The following is a 9,731-nucleotide window of genomic DNA, read 5'->3' on the forward strand; positions in this document are numbered from 1 at the left end:
CACCACCCAAGGGCTGCTGCAGGAGTGACACAGCAGGGACACAGCCACCTCTGTGGGTACAGTGAGCACATGGAAACCTGGAATGGGTTGGCTTGGAAAGGACCTTCAGGACCTTTCACCCCCTGCCATGGGCAGGGACACCTTCCACTGTCTCAGGGTGCTCCAACCCCATCCAGCCTTGCCTTGGACACTGCCAGGGATCCAGAGGCACCCACAGCTTCTCTGGGAATCTGTGCCAGGGCCTCCCCACCCTCACAGGGGAGGATGTTTTGCCTTGCATCCAATCTAAACCTCTCTGTTATTTAAAACCATTCCCCCTTGTCCTATCACTATCTGCCCATGTAAAAAGTGGATGTTCCTCTTTTTTATAAATACTGGAAAGCCACACTCAGGTCTCCGTGGAGATGTATGGCACACACCAGAACAATCCCCAGGGTCCCAGGGGGTGGCTGTGTCACCTTCCCCCAGCCCACGGGGAGCAGAGCAGGCAGCTCCAGCTGTCCTTGTACCCACTTGGGGGTGGTCACAGCCTTGTGGAAATGAGAGATAAAGCAGAGACTCAGAGCTGGGACACGTCCTTCAGCAAAAGCTGTGACACCAGGGCAGGACAGGCACAGTGACAGGGCCACCAGCACATCCCCACCCATAGCTGAGCTCAGCCATCCCCAGCTCTCAGCTGGGACATCTTCACAAAAACCTTGTTTGGGGAAGGGAATGAGGCCAGAAGGGGCAGGAAGAGGCAAGAAGAGCTGACTCCACACCCTGGCCCCGAGCTGTGCCGGGTTCCCACAGCCAAGAGAGCAGCTCTGATTTGACATCTCCTCACACACCTCCCAGCAGCCCTCCCCCAGCAGCAGGGCTGTCTTGCCCTGTCATGTGGGAGCAGTTTCTCGGGATTAGGAAGGTGCTGGGCAGGAGTTGTTTCCCATGTCACCCCTCCTGGCCCCAATTCTGCTCCAGCACATTCCCACCCGGAGCTGAGGATTAGTGATGGAGAGGGGCCCTGCAGGATCATGCAGTGCAAGAACAGAGGTGTGAGCTGCCCAGGAGGGCTCCACCAGCCCAAAATCCAGCAGGGGAGCACAAATCCAGCTTCAGCACAACACAAAACTTCTCCCCAGCATCTGAGGTCAGACACAACCTCAGTTAAATCAAATCAAACCAGACAGAAGAGCACTTACACCATGATCTTGAGGATCCTAATTCGGGGCCTCTTCCATGGCATCTGGACCAGGCTTTACACCACAGTCATGCCTGGCATTCCCAAGGGAGGCACTGCATGTCCTCAGCTGCACTTGGGATTGGCCATGTGTCTGGGAGAGTCCTTGGCAGCACCAGGAAGGAATTCAGCCCTGGAATGACCTCCTCAAGAGGAACCAACTCATGGGCAGCCATGCCATGACCTCCACCAGTGGCTCCTCAAATATTTTCCCACTACAAACACAATCCAACCACAGCTTGATACCCCTGAGCAGCCCTACAAGAGGACAATGAACTCCTCACCAGCACAGGTTTCAGTGGCAAGGCAGAAAACCCCAACCAAGGGCCCTCAGCCACCTCCTCCCAACACAGCCTGAAGTGGGAACCCAAAACAGTCTAAACCTTCCTAGCACAGTGCCAGCCAAGCATCCTTGGTGTCTTCCAGAGCTCCTCATGTCCCTCAGAGGGACCCATCACTTGTCACATCAGCACCACCCAGGAATTTTTCTCCCCTCCTCGATTTTCTCCCCCTTCTCCAGCAACCTTTCCCCACAGCCCAGCTGGAAGATGAAGCCCTGGACAAGATATTTCATCACTGCTTCCCCTGGCTTTCTCAATGCTTAATCATTTTTGCAGTCGTCTGCAAATGAGTCGAAGCCTTTGCTATGAGGAAGCAGAGGTATCTCCACCTCCCTTCCTGCTAATTCTGCAAGGGTGGGAAAAAATAAAAGCACATGTGACCGAGGCATTAATAAGACATCCCAAATACAAAAACAAGCTAATTAAAACCAGGCATGACCTATTCATAAAATAAGTCCTTTCAACCTCTAGAGGAGAGGAGAAGCCTTTGAAGTCAGGCTTCATAACCCAGAGAGATCCCTGCCTCCACCAGTGACCTCACCTGGAAACTTGTTCTTACCCAACTGTCACTAAAGCCTTCCCAATAAAAGCTGGCTTTGGAGACAGCTTGGGATTAACAATTGGTGAAGCCAGAACCTCGGCAGAACGAGTTCCCCAGGGTACAAAGGAGTCTCCAGGGGCTTTTTGCCATGGCTAGGACGCCTGTGCAGCTCCTCACATGTTCCCAGCTGGGTGGGAAACCATATCCCAGCAGGATTTTGGGCTGCCCTGCTGCACTCTGCCATGAAATGTGGAAGGTTGAGGTCCACCAGAAGGAAATTTCCAGAAGAGGAGGGTCTGTCATGCTCGCTGCCAAAAAGAGCTGAGGGGGCAGCATGGATGCAGTTGTGGAGCAAAAATCCATCTGTAAACACATCTGCAGGGAGAGGAGGCAGGAAAAGCCCAGGTAAGGCTGGGCTTTGAGGCAGCCCCCAGCAAGGAGCAAATAAACCCCTGGGACACAGCCCAGCCTAATTGCTCCGAGTTTCACACTTCCCTCCCACACTCCCCATTGCAGCCACCACAGGGATGGGGACATGGGGCCAGTTTGGCAACTGCCCCGCGTGTCTGCAGACACTCATCCCAACCCACTGCTGGAAAGAGCCATTGTCTCCAGGATTTACTGTGAATGGAGCCAGATGCCAAGATAATCCCCTTATTAGCCTGATTCCTCTTCTGTTGCATCCTGCTTGCCTCAGAGATCAGAGAAAGCTCAGCAGACCAAAGAAACGACAGCAGTGGCTGAGGGAAGGCTCACAAGAGGAGTTTGGGAGTGTCCAAACACAAGACTGTGTGGAAAAAGGGCCTGGAGAGCTGCAGAGGTTCCCAGGGGAGCAGGCACTGCACAGGGGTCATCTGCAGGTTCATCTGGTGTTAGGCAAGAGGTGACACCAAAACCACCTCCCAAGCTAAGAAGGAGCTTGTAGGACATCCATCCCTCTGGGAAAAGCCATGGAGAGGCTGGGAAACAAAGGGACCAAGCCTGTCCCCATGGCTTAGTAGGACAGCATTTGGTGAGAGAAGAGGGGACAGGGGGGGATGCCTGGGAAGAGACTGAAAGACAACATCAAGCTACCAGTGATCTCTCTCTTCAAATTCAGACCAGCAGGAACAAATTATCCCAGCAGAAATCCTATCCCAGCTTCCTGTCCTTTTAAATATCAGGAGAGAGAACCCCACAGATGACAGAAGCAGGGACCACAGACACACACATGTTCCAGCATGTCCCTTGAGCTCCTCCTGGATCTTTGCTGGGAGCAGGAAGGGGATGTGACACATGAAGGGAGTGAGTTTCACCAGTTTACTGGATATCAGGGCAATCAGAGATTAATCCAAGCGTCACTGTCCAAACTTGCAAACTGAACTTGTGCTCCAAAAGCTACCAAGATGATTTCAGGAACAATCCTGTAGGGATTTTTCAACACCATAGAAGACTGGGATATAAAGAATATTAGTTATATGGAAGAATGCCCTCCAGCAGGACAGAGCATGGTCTTGTGGGGAGAAATGAAGGGCACAGCTGCAGCAACAGAGTCACCAGTGCCACCTCTGGCACTCTGGAAGCCCTGGGGATGTGGAAAGGGCTGCCATGCCCCTGCAAGCTGCCTGTCGAACCCAGAGCACAGTGCCTTGGCCAGGGTCAGAGAGCAGCTCAGGATGGGGCCACAGGGCTCTGCTGGAGCCAGGGATCAGCATCAGCAGCGCTGGGCCCTGTCTGAGGTGGATGCAGCCTCTCCCTTTGCATGAAGCACTGCTGGATGTGCACTGAGAGCCCTGCTTTGGGCTGCTCCATCCTCCACATCCCTCGGAGGGACAGCCAGAGGATCCCCCCACAGCTCAGCCCAGGGCCTGGGGCTGCAGAAACGCCGTGCAGGGAACAATGGAGCATCCAGAGATGCCAGAACCAGTGGACACAGGGACAGACACTGAGTGCCTCCAGCAGTGCCCTCCTGCCGAAGCACTTTTCTTGCAGGCAGCCACCTGCAAAAGCACATTTCTTTTAGCCCCAGCAGAGCCCAGGTCAGATCCACCTGTTCCATCAGAGCAGGATTGCTCCCTGAGGCAGGTTTTCTCTCCAGCTTTTCGGAGCTGTTTGCTCTTGATCTCTGTCTCGCTGTCTCCAGCCCCCCAGGGCTGTCTGTGCCAGGCCCTCTCCTGCTTGCCTTAGACCAGGTATCACAGGCTCTTGAGCTGTTTTACCTCGGATAAACTCTTCCCGTGGTTACCAGAGTGAGCAGAGGCTGCACACAGGGAGTTGTGAATGAGGTTAAAACGAGGGGAAAACATCCCAGTGGAAAAGTGTCTGATTTCCATCACTGTACAGGCTTGAATATCTTGTAGCTGCAGCAAGGCTTCCTTTCCTCAGAAAATCCATGAGCTCCTTTGGGAATAAATACATTCCCAGTTCAGTCCCTGGCTGTCCCAGGTCCTTTGGGACTGTTGGAAAGCATCACTGCCAGAGATTGGAGACAAACCCAGGCAATGCAGCCCAACCTCTGAGCACATTTCACCCCCAGCCTCTGCTACAAGGCAAGTTTGGGAATCCTGACACACAGCCACACATCCACTGGGGCTCCCTGGAAAGGACCATCACTGCTGGGTCTGTCTTTGAACTCATGGGATGTCACAGACAGCATCTGCCCACAAATTCCCAATTTTTGTCCCATTTCTTTCTGGAGCATCCTGCATGCTCTTCCCCAGTATGGATATATAAGGTCTGAACCCAAAAATAACCTTCTGATAGCTGGAAATAAGTCCTGGATTGGTCACAGAGTTGAAGGCAGGGCTACTCACTGAGATTTTGGTGAAGATGGAGAGCAGGAGTGACAGGCTGGAGAGGTACATCTGCATCCTCTCCCCTCCAAACCTCCGCTGGAGATACTCAGGAATTGTGACAATCTGCCAGGGAGGGAGAGCCATCAGTGCCCTGTGCAGGGCCCATCCGCCTGGGATGGTCCTGGCAGGGCAAGGGGACACCATTATTCCCAGAGCAGAACTCAGGAGTCCCACAGGATTCCTGGGAGTGTGGGACCTGCCCAAGGCCACACTCCCCACAACAGGCTCAGGGCAGCTGTACCTACCCCAGATGAGGTGTAGACAGGCACAAACACCCAGGCCAGTGCCAGAAGAGCATAAGTTGCCTGTCAGGAAGGAGAAAAGACAGAAAAGAACATGGATATTGCTGCAGCTCAATGCTGACTGCAGTTCCAGACCCTGTCTCTGCTCCTGATCCAGCCCTGGTTCACCTTCAAGGGAACATTTACACCCACAAATGGCTTCAGATACCCTTGATACCCTTTTGGCTATGGGGACACGGTAGACACCCCCTGGCACCCCTGCCAGCCCGAACCTGCTTCTCTCAGCCCTTCAGCTCCTGACTGGACATCTCTCACCAACTCCTTGAGCACCACAAAAGACAAATGCCTTTATGCTTTTTTATTTTTCTGCAGGACCCAAGGGTTGTGGGGAAGCAGGGAATGGGTGACCTATTAATTCCTGTCAGGACCTGCAGGGGCTGGATTAGGAACTCGGCTCCAAAATGTCCTTTTCGCTGAGCACGTGGAGCTGACTCCAGCCTCACCGTAGGACACAGGAGAAGCTGAGTTAGCAGGGCTGTGTTAATTACCCCCCTGCGCGGCTCCTCCCAAACCTTTCTAGACTGTGAAATGGCCCATCTGCTGCGACAGAACTCATTGTGTTAATCACACGACACAGATCTTACATTCCACTCGAAGCCGGCGACAGCGCCGAGGAAGAGCCCGGAGCCTTCGCTGCTGGCCAAGAACGAGGCACAGAGGAGGAGCTGCAGGTGCCCACGGGTGTCCCAACGCCGGCTCCCCGCGGCTTGGCACGGCTGCAGTCCCAGCTGGACCAGCTCTGGTGCTTCCCTCCCACAGGGGATAACTCAGGAAAAAATGAGATGTCCCCGTGGCATCTAAAAGTGTGGCCAAAGAGCCCCCATGTGTGAGTATTCAGCAAGAAAAATCTCTTCACAGATAAAATTCAGGTAGCTGAATGTGATGCTCCCACAACTCGGCTCACTTGGACATCCCTGCTGGGTTTGGGATTGATTTGTCTCAGGAGGATGAGGAGCCACATGTTGCTCTGTTTGCCACAGTGGCCACAAACCCTGCTGGAGGTGGCCCCGTGCAAGGAGCCAGTGCCTGACAGGGGAAGGACCGACAGCTAGTTTGTCAAGATCAGACAGAAATAAGAGGGGGGAAAAAAGAAACCTGGGACAGCCACAGTTTGTTGGAGTCAGCAGGAGCATGCAGGAATGGTGGAGGTGGATGTTTGGCTCCATGGATCCCACCCCAGGCTCAGAGTAGCCTGTGGAAAGACAAACTCCATCATCTGTGCAATGAGAAGGGAAATGCAGCTCTAAGGATATAAATTCTGGCAGGAGGAGGTGGACTGGGTGGGGGAAAGCAGGGGGAATTTATTGTGGCAGTGGTGCTGGTGTCCCCTGTGCCCAGGGTGTCACAAGAGGGACAGAGGTCTGTCTGTACTTACTGGCCACCAGGCCATGTCTCTCCCAGGAAATAGCCACTGATGATGTTCCTGTTCACCCTGCAGGAAGACTGGGAGGAGGAAAAATCAGCACAGAGCACTCTTTCACTAAAAACCCAGACAAGTCACTAGGACCCAAGTCTCCCAGACAAGAAGCCAAGAGACAGGAGACTCGATAATTAATGGGAGCTCTGCAACTCGAGCTTAATTACATGAAATAGTGGCTTCACCCCAGGTACCTGGAGCCATGAATGGCAAAGGAAGCACCTGGAGAGGGGGAAGCAGGGAGGATGTTCCTGTCCTAGTGCCATCCCCAGCAGACAGGTTGGCTAATAGGACACAGCTTTGGCCAGGATTTTTCTGCAAGGCAGAATAAATGCAATTGGAGAGTCTTTATCTGAAACTGCTGTGGCTGAGGGTTGTTTCTGTTATCAGGGCTGCTATCAGGGCATTTGGCTCAGCACCCTGTAATAGACAAAGGGCAGAGCTGCTCACACCCAGCAGACAGGCTGGAGGAAAGATGGTTAATTGGTTAATTCTGTGGTTAATTCCACCTGGCTCCCAGGCTATAGGAGCCTTTCCATAGAGGGTGAAAGGGGCAGAGGATTGATACAAAACAGAGCAAGAATCCCAGAATGGTTTGGATTGGAAGAGATCTTGAAGCTCATCTTGTTCCAAACCCCTTCCACTATCCCAAGTTTTTCCAAGCCCCATCCAACCTGGCCTTGGACATTTCCAGGGATCCAGGGGCAGCCACAGCTTCTCTGGGCAACTGTGCCAGGGCCTCCCCACCCTCACAGGGAAGAGTTTCTTCCCAATATCCCATCTAACCCTGCCCTCTGGCAGTGGGAAGCCATTTCCCCTTGCCTGTAACTCCAGGCTCTTGTCCAAAGTTCCTCTCCAGCTCTCCTGGAGCCCCTTTAGGCACGGGAAGGGGCTTTAAGGTACCCCCAGACGTCTCTTTTATCCAGGTGAACACCCCCAGCTCTCCCAGCCTGGCTCCACACAGCACAACACACAAAACACACAAGTGAGAACGACAAGAAAATAATAGAAGCTTTCAAATATTCGACGCAGAAAAGCCAGCCCTGAAAAGAAAACCTATTCAAACAAGAAAGAAAGGAACAAAAGACTCTTACCCATATTCCCACGCCAACATTAAAGGAAAAATAAACCACTGCAACAACAAGGTCAGCAATGCTGAACTGCTGTGAGGGGGTAACAAATCCAGCAGTGGCGTTGAGCTCCTTCATTTCTCTGCCTTCTTCTTCATCCTCAGCCTCACAGGGTCAGTCACAGAATCAGTAACTCGTTAGCAGCCCGAGGACATTTATCATTAAACAGCCCAGCAGCAGGAATTGTGCTTCCAAAGGTGCCTGGGTGGGCAGCCTGGCCTCCACTGCTTCCCACCTCTCTCACTCCCCAGGGAGCCAAAACTGCTTGATTTTGGTGTCTTGGAAATGGGCAGGGTTGAAAAATGTCTGAGTGGTGCCTCAAGTGCTTCCCTCCCTTTCCACAACTCCAATACTATCAATAGCCATAGAAACAGCAGTCCAGCCTTATGGATGCAGTTTGTTCCCAAATTCCTGAGCTCTCATCAATTGCTTAATTGCACTGCATGAAACCAGGCAAAGTTGGGGGGGTTTTGTGTTTTAAAGCAAAGATCAAACAGGAGTTGTGTGAATGCCTGAGGTGGAGTCTGGCATGGCAGCAAGGGCTGACCAGGCCAGACCCCCACAGAAAAGATGACAGAACCATGGAATCATTTGGCCTGGAAAAGTCATTTAAGATCATTGAGCCCAACCATTAATCCAGCACCCCCACTAAAGCACATCTACACTGCTTTTAAATCCCTGGTCATTCCACCACTGCTCTGGGCAGCCTGTACCAATGCTTGACCTTTTCCACGACATTTTTCCTAATATCCAACCTAACCTCTCCTGGTGCAAGTTAAGATTTTTTCCTTTTTCTCTGTCACTTGTTACCTGAGAGAAAAGACCAACCCCCACCTGGCTGCATCATCCTGGATGTGGAGAGAGGAAGACACAGCAACTTCCCTAAAGGCCAACACGAGACAGGCACAGAAAACCACCTTAGAATTCCTTGTTTTGGGGTATTTAGCCATCAGCTGGCTGTGCTGGACGCTTGTCTGGCTCATTCCCAAGTGGTAGCACACTTGCACAAGGTCTCACTAATAAAATCAACACGGTGCAGTTCCTATGCCCATCACTGAGTCAGGGCAGCATTCCTCCTGGCTTTGAAGGAGCCGCGGCAGCACCGGGAGCAGCAGCTCTGACATCCGTGAGAGGAACCGACCTTCCCCCTCAGTGCTCAGCTGGAATTTGACCTGCATTAACACATCCAAAGTACCCACACGTGTCAATAAGCCAGCCTGCTGTATCCATTAACATTAAGGAAAGCACCTGGTTTTATCCTTTAAAGTCAATGAACCCTCCAAAGTCCTTGAAAGTTTGTCTCCAACATGGTGTCAACAAAGGTTAATTTTCACTTCTGAACACGCCAAAAGCTTTATACTCATTTGTAGGACATGATGGAAAGATTAAACCAAACAGCCTCTAAATGCTCATCAATTCCACCACTGTTTTCTCTGCAATAGATGAGGAACTTGGAGTCTCCAGGACTGGGAGCTGCCTGGCAGCCAGCCGGCCATTCCACCCACACCTGCCCAAGGAGGGTTGGGAAAACAAACCTGGACAAGTTCAGCTCTGCACTGTGGTGGATTTTTTAGCTCATCCACGCATTCAGGGCAGGCAAGAAACCTCAAAAAAAACCCCTCAGTTTACTTTTGATGAGCCGATTTGGATTTGACCAGCTGGAACCTACACTCCCCACAATATTCCCAAGTCAAAGAATCACAGAATGGTTTGGGTTGGGAAGGATCATCTCATTTCAAAACCTTGCCATGGCCAGGGACACCTTCCACTACCCCAGGTTGCTCCAAGACCCATCCAACCTGGCTTTGGACACTTCCAGGGATCCAGGGGCAGCCACAGCTTCTCTGGGATCTGTGCCATTGTCTGAGCAAGTCCCTGTTGCTCCCTGACATCCACCAGCCATATTTAAGGACATAGTTTAGAAGACAAAGGACCAGCACACGAACA

The 9,731-nt window shown here is 52.2% G+C and overlaps 1 long non-coding RNA gene across 1 annotated transcript; it reads right to left on the reverse strand.

Annotated features, from left to right (window-relative positions):
- Positions 1–4,878: 4,878 nt before the first annotated feature.
- LOC148221870 (uncharacterized) lies at positions 4,879–5,916 on the reverse strand. Its single transcript, XR_015807135.1, has 3 exons — positions 5,822–5,916; positions 5,181–5,240; positions 4,879–4,998 (listed from the first exon to the last, which is right to left on the reverse strand). It is a non-coding gene; the product is annotated as an uncharacterized LOC148221870 (long non-coding RNA).
- Positions 5,917–9,731: the final 3,815 nt, after the last annotated feature.

This window comes from Sturnus vulgaris, chromosome 16, assembly GCF_052056855.1.
Source record: "Sturnus vulgaris isolate bStuVul1 chromosome 16, bStuVul1.hap1, whole genome shotgun sequence".
Lineage (NCBI taxonomy): Eukaryota > Metazoa > Chordata > Aves > Passeriformes > Sturnidae > Sturnus > Sturnus vulgaris.